Raw genomic sequence first — 10,371 nt, 5'->3', positions numbered from 1 at the left:
CAAAGCTTCACCGTGTAAGCATTAATCTTCAGACCGAGTTCTTCTTATACTAAACTATTACAGCCTAAAGCCGTAACCAAAGGCTACATGGATATAAGAAAGATAAACTGAATGCCATGGATAAATTAAAATCCTTCAGCTTTTCTAACTAAATGCATAATATAACACCTTCATGAGGGCAGAGATCGCCCCTGCGCGCCCGCCCGAAGGGTGGGCAGAGATCGCCCCTGCGCGCCCGCCCGAGGGGAGGGCAGAGAATGCCCCTGCGCGCCCGCCCGAGGGGAGGGCAGAGAACGCCCCTGCGCGCCCGCCCGAGGGGAGGGCAGAGAACGCCCCTGCGCGCCCGCCCGAGGGGAGGGCAGAGATCGCCCCTGCGCGCCCGCCCGAGGGGAGGGCAGAGAACGCCCCTGCGCGCCCGCCCGAGGGGAGGGCAGAGATCGCCCCTGCGCGCCCGCCCGAGGGGAGGGCAGAGAATGCCCCTGCGCGCCCGCCCGAGGGGAGGGCAGAGAACGACCATGCGCGCTCGCCCGAGGGGAGGGCAGAGAACGACCCTGCGTGCCCGCCCGAGGGGAGGGCAGAGATAACCCCTGCGCGCCCGCCCGAGGGGAGGGCAGAGAACGCCCCTGCGCGCCCTCCCGAGGGGAGGGCAGAGAACGCCCCTGCGCGCCCGCCCGAGTGGAGGGCAGAGAACGCCCCTGCGCGCCCGCCCGAGTGGAGGGCAGAGAACGCCCCTGCGCGCCCGCCCGAGGGAAGGGCAGAGAAAGCCCCTGCGCGCCCGCCCGAAGGGAGGGCAGAGATCGCCCCTGCGCGCCCGCCCGAGGGGAGGGCAGAGAACGCCCCTGCGCGCCCGCCCGAGCGGAGGGCAGAGAACGCCCCTGCGCGCCCGCCCGAGGGGAGGGCAGAGAACGCCCCTGCGCACCCGCCCGAGGGGAGGGCAGAGAACGCCCCTGCGCACCCGCCCGAGGGGAGGGCAGAGATCGCCCCTGCGCGCCCGCCCGAGGGGAGGGCAGAGAACGCCCCTGCGCGCCCGCCCGAGGGGAGGGCAGAGATCGCCCCTGCGCGCCCGCCCGAGGGGAGGGCAGAGATCGCCCCTGCGCGCCCGCCCGAGGGGAGGGCAGAGAACGCCTAATATAAACTGAAATAAAAAAGTTCGCAATTGTTATAATAAACGAGCAAAAAATGTTCAAAACACGGGATCCAAAGGTTTATAGAATAGAATATGCAATCACTAAAAATGTCATTGGGCCCAGCAAAGAATGCAGCCCCGCAAATATTTTTTTCTATCTATATGCAACTCTTATATTTAGCCAAGTTTTCGTCCCCTGTACTAACCTATTAGGCCCCTGTGCAGATAAACTGCATTAATGGTATGTGCGCCCCTAGAGTGAAACCACACAATGTGAGGCCTTCCAAACTGACGCAGCCTTTTTTGGATGTTGATTTCTTTCCATTTAGTCTAGTGAAACTTCTCATTTATCAAAGCTTTGTAATTTAAAAAAAAAACAAAAAAACAACTCTCCTAGTTATACGTAGAAACCAGTTAGGATTAATAAAAGCTGAGGCCTGACTGGTTGTTAGGGGTAACAAGAACAGTTTTATTACTGTTATATAATCTCCATAATTTCTTACCTTTCTCACCCACCAGGCCAATGTGATGGAGTCCTAGGTCTCTGGAAGATTTGCTGTAATTGCTCGTCCTCCATTTACATCTGGTGAGTCTTGTCTTTGCTCTGTGAAGGTGCAATAAGAAGCAGTTATCCTTTATTTTTTTTCTTGTCTTTACCTGCCTTTCAGTGTCTATATTCTGCATTCAGTTTCTCTCTCCATGCTTTCCTTCTCATCCTTTGGTTTCCAAATCCTTTGTCTTCTTTACTTTCCTCACTGTGAGCGCTCACATGCGTCTCCTTTCTCCTGCAGTGAGTTAATGCACAGCACCTTAGCTGTGCGCCTGTGCTGCTACATTCTGGAACCCGCCATTGTGATGTCATAATGCTGCCACATTCTCGCACCCGCCATTGTGATGTAATTGCTATGTCAATATGTCTAGCTCCCAGCAATCATGGATCCTGCTGGACTGTCCTGATTTTGAATGAAATATCTTGGTAGATAAAGACATTCTTCCATCATATGATATGTATTTAAAGCTGCAGTTATCTTAAAAATAAAACTTTTTTCAATTTAAATGTATTAATTATGCAGTTTCAAATAAAATGCAAAGCTTCACCGTGTAAGCATTAATCTTCAGACCGAGTTCTTCTTATACTAAACTATTACAGCCTAAAGCCGTAACCAAAGGCTACATGGATATAAGAAAGATAAACTGAATGCCATGGATAAATTAAAATCCTTCAGCTTTTCTAACTAAATGCATAATATAACACCTTCATGAGGGCAGAGATCGCCCCTGCGCGCCCGCCCGAAGGGTGGGCAGAGATCGCCCCTGCGCGCCCGCCCGAGGGGAGGGCAGAGAATGCCCCTGCGCGCCCGCCCGAGGGGAGGGCAGAGAACGCCCCTGCGCGGCCGCCCGAGGGGAGGGCAGAGAACGCCCCTGCGCGCCCGCCCGAGGGGAGGGCAGAGATCGCCCCTGCGCGCCCGCCCGAGGGGAGGGCAGAGAACGCCCCTGCGCGCCCGCCCGAGGGGAGGGCAGAGATCGCCCCTGCGCGCCCGCCCGAGGGGAGGGCAGAGAATGCCCCTGCGCGCCCCGCCCGAGGGGAGGGCAGAGAACGACCATGCGCGCTCGCCCGAGGGGAGGGCAGAGAACGACCCTGCGTGCCCGCCCGAGGGGAGGGCAGAGATAACCCCTGCGCGCCCGCCCGAGGGGAGGGCAGAGAACGCCCCTGCGCGCCCTCCCGAGGGGAGGGCAGAGAACGCCCCTGCGCGCCCCGCCCGAGTGGAGGGCAGAGAACGCCCCTGCGCGCCCGCCCGAGTGGAGGGCAGAGAACGCCCCTGCGCGCCCGCCCGAGGGAAGGGCAGAGAAAGCCCCTGCGCGCCCGCCCGAAGGGAGGGCAGAGATCGCCCCTGCGCGCCCGCCCGAGGGGAGGGCAGAGAACGCCCCTGCGCGCCCGCCCGAGCGGAGGGCAGAGAACGCCCCTGCGCGCCCGCCCGAGGGGAGGGCAGAGAACGCCCCTGCGCACCCGCCCGAGGGGAGGGCAGAGATCGCCCCTGCGCGCCCGCCCGAGGGGAGGGCAGAGAACGCCCCTGCGCGCCTGCCCGAGGGGAGGGCAGAGATCGCCCCTGCGCGCCCGCCCGAGGGGAGGGCAGAGATCGCCCCTGCGCGCCCCGCCCGAGGGGAGGGCAGAGATCGCCCCTGCGCGCCCGCCCGAAGGGAGGGCAGAGAACGCCCCTGCGCGCCCGCCCGAGGGGAGGGCAGAGTTCGCCCCTGCGCGCCCACCCGAGGGGAGGGCAGAGATCGCCCCTGCGTGCCCGCCCGAGGGGAGGGCAGAGATCGCCCCTGCGCGCGCGCCCGAGGGGAGGGCAGAGATCGCCCCTGCGCGCCCGCCCGAGGGGAGGGCAGAGGACGCCCCTGCGCGCCCGCCCGAGGGGAGGGCAGAGAACGCCCCTGCGCGCCCGCCCGAGGGGAGGGCAGAGAACGACCCTGCGCGCCCGCCCGAGGGGAGGGCAGAGAACGCCCCTGCGCACCCCGCCCGAGGGGAGGGCAGAGATCGCCCCTGCGCGCCCGCCCGAGGGGAGGGCAGAGAATGCCCCTGCGCGCCCGCCCGAGGGGAGGGCAGAGAACGACCATGCGCGCCCGCCCGAGGGGAGGGCAGAGAACGACCCTGCGTGCCCGCCCGAGGGGAGGGCAGAGATAACCCCTGCGCGCCCGCCCGAGGGGAGGGCAGAGAACGCCCCTGCGCGCCCTCCCGAGGGGAGGGCAGAGAACGCCCCTGCGCGCCCGCCCGAGTGGAGGGCAGAGAACGCCCCTGCGCGCCCGCCCGAGGGAAGGGCAGAGAAAGCCCCTGCGCGCCCGCCCGAAGGGAGGGCAGAGATCGCCCCTGCGCGCCCGCCCGAGGGGAGGGCAGAGAACGCCCCTGCGCGCCCGCCCGAGCGGAGGGCAGAGAACGCCCCTGCGCGCCCGCCCGAGGGGAGGGCAGAGAACGCCCCTGCGCACCCGCCCGAGGGGAGGGCAGAGATCGCCCCTGCGCGCCCGCCCGAGGGGAGGGCAGAGAACGCCCCTGCGCGCCTTCCCGAGGGGAGGGCAGAGAACGCCCCTGCGCGCCCGCCCGAGGGGAGGGCAGAGATCGCCCCTGCGCGCCCGCCCGAGGGGATGGCAGAGATCGCCCCTGCGCGCCCGCCCGAGGGGAGGGCAGAGAACGCCCCTGCGCGCCCGCCCGAGGGGAGGGCAGAGAACGCCCCTGCGCGCCCGCCCGAGGGGAGGGCAGAGAACGCCCCTGCGCGCCCGCCCGAGGGGAGGGCAGAGAACGCCCCTGCGCGCCCGCCCGAGGGGAGGGCAGAGAACGCCCCTGCGCGCCCGCCCGAGGGGAGGGCAGAGAACGCCCCTGCGCGCCCGCCCGAGGGGAGGGCAGAGAACGACCCTGCGCGCCCGTCTGAGGGGAGGGCAGAGATAACCCCTGTGCGCCCGCCCGAGGGGAGGGCAGAGAACGCCCCTGCGCGCCCTCCCGAGGGGAGGGCAGAGAACGCCCCTGCGCGCCAGCCCGAGGGGAGGGCAGAGAACGCCCCTGCGCGCCCGCCCGAGGGAAGGGCAGAGAAAGCCCCTGCGCGCCCGCCCGAAGGGAGGGCAGAGATCGCCCCTGCGCGCCCGCCCGAGGGGAGGGCAGAGAACGCCCCTGCGCGCCCGCCCGAGCAGAGGGCAGAGAACGCCCCTGCGCGCCCGCCCGAGGGGAGGGCAGAGAAAGCCCCTGCGCACCCGCCCGAGGGGAGGGCAGAGATCGCCCCTGCGCGCCCGCCCGAGGGGAGGGTAGAGAACGCCCCTGCGCGCCCGCCCGAGGGGAGGGCAGAGATCGCCCCTGCGCGCCCGCCCGAGGGGAGGGCAGAGATCGCCCCTGCGCGCCCGCCCGAAGGGAGGGCAGAGATCGCCCCTGCGCGCCCGCCCGAGGGGAGGGCAGAGAACGCCTAATATAAACTGAAATAAAAAAGTTCGCAATTGTTATAATAAACGAGCAAAAAATGTTCAAAACACGGGATCCAAAGGTTTATAGAATAGAATATGCAATCACTAAAAATGTCATTGGGTCCAGCAAAGAATGCAGCCCCGCAAATATTTTTTTCTATCTATATGCAACTCTTATATTTAGCCAAGTTTTCGTCCCCTGTACTAACCTATTAGGCCCCTGTGCAGATAAACTGCATTAATGGTATGTGCGCCCCTAGAGTGAAACCACACAATGTGAGGCCTTCCAAACTGACGCAGCCTTTTTTGGATGTTGATTTTTTTCCATTTAGTCTAGTGAAACTTCTCATTTATCAAAGCTTTGTAATTTAAAAAAAAAACAACTCTCCTAGTTATACGTAGAAACCAGTTAGGATTAATAAAAGCTGAGGCCTGACTGGTTGTTAGGGGTAACAAGAACAGTTTTATTACTGTTATATAATCTCCATAATTTCTTACCTTTCTCGCCCACCAGGCCAATGTGATGGAGTCCTAGGTCTCTGGAAGATTTGCTGTAATTGCTCGTCCTCCATTTACATCTGGTGAGTCTTGTCTTTGCTCTGTGAAGGTGCAATAAGAAGCAGTTATCCTTTATTTTTTTTCTTGTCTTTACCTGCCTTTCAGTGTCTATATTCTGCATTCAGTTTCACTCTCCATGCTTTCCTTCTCATCCTTTGGTTTCCAAATCCTTTGTCTTCTTTACTTTCCTCACTGTGAGCGCTCACATGCGTCTCCTTTCTCCTGCAGTGAGTTAATGCACAGCACCTTAGCTGTGCGCCTGTGCTGCTACATTCTGGAACCCGCCATTGTGATGTCATAATGCTGCCACATTCTCGCACCCGCCATTGTGATGTAATTGCTATGTCAATATGTCTAGCTCCCAGCAATCATGGATCCTGCTGGACTGTCCTGATTTTGAATGAAATATCTTGGTAGATAAAGACATTCTTCCATCATATGATATGTATTTAATGCTGCAGTTATCTTAAAAATAAAACTTTTTTCAATTTAAATGTATTAATTATGCAGTTTCAAATAAAATGCAAAGCTTCACCGTGTAAGCATTAATCTTCAGACCGAGTTCTTCTTATACTAAACTATTACAGCCTAAAGCCGTAACCAAAGGCTACATGGATATAAGAAAGATAAACTGAATGCCATGGATAAATTAAAATCCTTCAGCTTTTCTAACTAAATGCATAATATAACACCTTCATGAGGGCAGAGATCGCCCCTGCGCGCCCGCCCGAAGGGTGGGCAGAGATCGCCCCTGCGCGCCCGCCCGAGGGGAGGGCAGAGAACGCCCCTGCGCGCCCGCCCGAGGGGAGGGCAGAGAACGCCCCTGCGCGCCCGCCCGAGGGGAGGGCAGAGAACGCCCCTGCGCGCCCGCCCGAGGGGAGGGCAGAGATCGCCCCTGCGCGCCCGCCCGAGGGGAGGGCAGAGATCGCCCCTGCGCGCCCGCCCGAGGGGAGGGCAGAGATCGCCCCTGCGCGCCCGCCCGAGGGGAGGGCAGAGAACGCCCCTGCGCGCCCGCCCGAGGGGAGGGCAGAGAACGACCATGCGCGCCCGCCCGAGGGGAGGGCAGAGAACGACCCTGCGTGCCCGCCCGAGGGGAGGGCAGAGATAACCCCTGCGCGCCCGCCCGAGGGGAGGGCAGAGAACGCCCCTGCGCGCCCGCCCGAGTGGAGGGCAGAGAACGCCCCTGCGCGCCCGCCCGAGGGGAGGGCAGAGAAAGCCCCTGCGCGCCCGCCCGAAGGGAGGGCAGAGATCGCCCCTGCGCGCCCGCCCGAGGGGAGGGCAGAGAACGCCCCTGCGCGCCCGCCCGAGGGGAGGGCAGAGATCGCCCCTGCGCGCCCGCCCGAGGGGAGGGCAGAGATCGCCCCTACGCGCCCACCCGAGGGGAGGGCAGAGATCGCCCCTGCGCGCCTGCGCGAGGGGAGGGCAGAGAACACCTAATATAAACTGAAATAAAAAAGTTCGCAATTGTTATAATAAACGAGCAAAAAATGTTCAAAAAACGGGATCCAAAGGTTTATAGAATAGAATATGCAATCACTAAAAATGTCATTGGGTCCAGCAAAGAATGCAGCCCCGCAAATATTTTTTTCTATCTATATGCAACTCTTATATTTAGCCAAGTTTTCGTCCCCTGTACTAACCTATTAGGCCCCTGTGCAGATAAACTGCATTAATGGTATGTGCGCCCCTAGAGTGAAACCACACAATGTGAGGCCTTCCAAACTGACGCAGCCTTTTTTGGATGTTGATTTTTTTCCATTTAGTCTAGTGAAACTTCTCATTTATCAAAGCTTTGTAATTTAAAAAAAAAACAAAAAAACAACTCTCCTAGTTATACGTAGAAACCAGTTAGGATTAATAAAAGCTGAGGCCTGACTGGTTGTTAGGGGTAACAAGAACAGTTTTATTACTGTTATATAATCTCCATAATTTCTTACCTTTCTCACCCACCAGGCCAATGTGATGGAGTCCTAGGTCTCTGGAAGATTTGCTGTAATTGCTCGTCCTCCATTTACATCTGGTGAGTCTTGTCTTTGCTCTGTGAAGGTGCAATAAGAAGCATTTATCCTTTATTTTTTTTCTTGTCTTTACCTGCCTTTCAGTGTCTATATTCTGCACTTAGTTTCTCTCTCCATGCTTTCCTTCTCATCCTTTGGTTTCCAAATCCTTTGTCTTCTTTACTTTCCTCACTGTGAGCGCTCACATGCGTCTCCTTTCTCCTGCAGTGAGTTAATGCACAGCACCTTAGCTGTGCGCCTGTGCTGCTACATTCTGGAACCCGCCATTGTGATGTCATAATGCTGCCACATTCTCGCACCCGCCATTGTGATGTAATTGCTATGTCAATATGTCTAGCTCCCAGCAATCATGGATCCTGCTGGACTGTCCTGATTTTGAATGAAATATCTTGGTAGATAAAGACATTCTTCCATCATATGATATGTATTTAATGCTGCAGTTATCTTAAAAATAAAACTTTTTTCAATTTAAATGTATTAATTATGCAGTTTCAAATAAAATGCAAAGCTTCACCGTGTAAGCATTAATCTTCAGACCGAGTTCTTCTTATACTAAACTATTACAGCCTAAAGCCGTAACCAAAGGCTACATGGATATAAGAAAGATAAACTGAATGCCATGGATAAATTAAAATCCTTCAGCTTTTCTAACTAAATGCATAATATAACACCTTCATGATGGCAGAGGTAAGTCACTCAATGTTATACGCTCTTAGTCACAGAGTTTGGAAATTGCATCATGGGACATTTGTGTAACCCCGTAACAACCGCGGGCAGAAAAATTACATCCTAAGCAGTCATAGTGTAATCCCCGCCGTCTACTACTGGCAGCCGGCGGGAATCCACGCACATGTCAGCTGATTTGAACAACTGACGTGTGCCTCGCTGGCATGAGGGGACAATATGGGCACATTACTACAAGGGGACAATATGGCCACATTACTACAAGGGGACAATATGGGAACAGTACTACAAGAGGACCATATGGGCCCATTACTACAAAGGAACATTATGGGCACATGACTACAAGGGGACAATATGGGAACATTACTACAAGAGAATAATTTGGGCACATTACTACAAGGGGACAATATGGCCACATTACTACAAGGGGACAATATGGGCACATTACTGCAAGGGAATAATATGGGCACATTACTACAAGGGAACAATATAGGCACATGACTACAAGGGGACAATATGGGAACTTTACTACAAGAGGACAATATGGGCCCTTTACTACAAGGGGACAATATGGACACATTACTACAAGACTACAATATAGGCCCATTACTACAAGGGAACAATATGGGCACATCACTACAAGGGGACAATATGGGCACATTACTGCAAGGGAACAATATGGGCACATTACTGCAAGGGAACAATATGGGCACATTACTACAAGGGATCAATATGTGCACATTACCACAGGATGGGGATATTATTAAAAGATGAGGACCAGGATGGAAATTTTACTACAAAATGTTGGCCAAAATTACTATATAGTGGTAATTTTGAAACTATATTACTTACAAGAAATGGATAAAATGTAAAAAAAAAAATCAAAATAAAAGATTTTTTTTCCATTAAAAATACTGTTATATATAAATTGAAATAAAAAAGTGCGCATTTGTTATAATAAATGAGCAAAAAATGTTCAAAAAACGTCATCCAAAAGTTTATAGAATAAAATATGCAATCACTAAAAATGTCGCTGGGTCCAGCAAAGAATGCAGCCCCGCAAATATTTTTTTCTATCTATACTCGACTCTTACATTCAGCCACGTTTGAGACCCCTGTACAGATAAACTGCATTAATGGTATGTGCGCCCCTAGAGTGAAGCGACACAATGTGAGGCCTTCCAGTCTGATGCAGCCTTTTTTGAATGTTGATTTTTTTTCCACTTAGTCTAGTGAAACTTCTCCTCATTTATCAAAGCTTTGTAATTTAAAAAAAAAAACCTTCTAGTTATCCATAGAAACCAGTCAGGATTAATAAAAGCTGAGGCCTGATTGGTTTGCTATCGGTAACAGGAACAGTTTTATTACTGTTATATAATCTCCATAACTTCTCACCTGTCTCGCCCACCAGGCCGATATAACGTTGTCCTGGGTCTCTGGAAGATTTGCTGTAATTGCTCGTTCTCCATTTACATCTGGTGAGTCTTGTCATTGCTCTGTGAAGGTGCGCTAAGAAGCAGTTATCCTTTATTTTTTCTTGTCTTTACCCTCTTTCAGTGTCCATATTCTGCATTCAGTTTCTCTCTCCATGCTTTCCTTCTCATCCTTTGGTTTCCAAATCCTTGGTCTCCTTTGCTTTCCCCACTTTGAGCGCTCACATGCGTCTCCTCTCTCCTGCAGTGAGTGCACAGCAAATTAGCTGTGTGCCTGTGCTGCCACATTCTGGAACCCGCCATTGTGATGTCATAATGCTGCCACATTCTCGCACCCGTCATTGTGATGTAATTGCTATGTCAATATGTCTAGCTCCCAGCCATCATGGATCCTGCTGGACTGTCCTAATTTTGAGGGAAATATCTTGGTAGATACAGTGCTGGCCAAAAGTATTGGCACCCTTGCAATTCTGTCAGATAATACTCAGTTTCTTCTTGAAAATGATTGCAATCACAAATTCTTTGGTATTATCATCTTCATTTATTTTGCTTGCAATGAAAAAACACAAAAGAGAATAAAACAAAAATCAAATCATTGATCATTTCACAC

General features: G+C 55.0%; 1 long non-coding RNA gene across 1 annotated transcript; it reads right to left on the bottom strand.

Annotated features, from left to right (window-relative positions):
- Positions 1-1,650: 1,650 nt before the first annotated feature.
- Positions 1,651-7,646, bottom strand: LOC142301859 (uncharacterized). The gene is made up of 3 exons (XR_012752900.1): positions 7,564-7,646; positions 5,567-5,667; positions 1,651-1,730 (listed from the first exon to the last, which is right to left on the bottom strand). It is a non-coding gene; the product is annotated as an uncharacterized LOC142301859 (long non-coding RNA).
- Positions 7,647-10,371: the final 2,725 nt, after the last annotated feature.

Source organism: Anomaloglossus baeobatrachus, chromosome 1, assembly GCF_048569485.1.
Source record: "Anomaloglossus baeobatrachus isolate aAnoBae1 chromosome 1, aAnoBae1.hap1, whole genome shotgun sequence".
NCBI lineage: Eukaryota > Metazoa > Chordata > Amphibia > Anura > Aromobatidae > Anomaloglossus > Anomaloglossus baeobatrachus.
The sequence above is the reverse complement of the archived record's forward strand: the minus strand, read 5'-3'. Positions and strand labels throughout refer to the sequence as shown.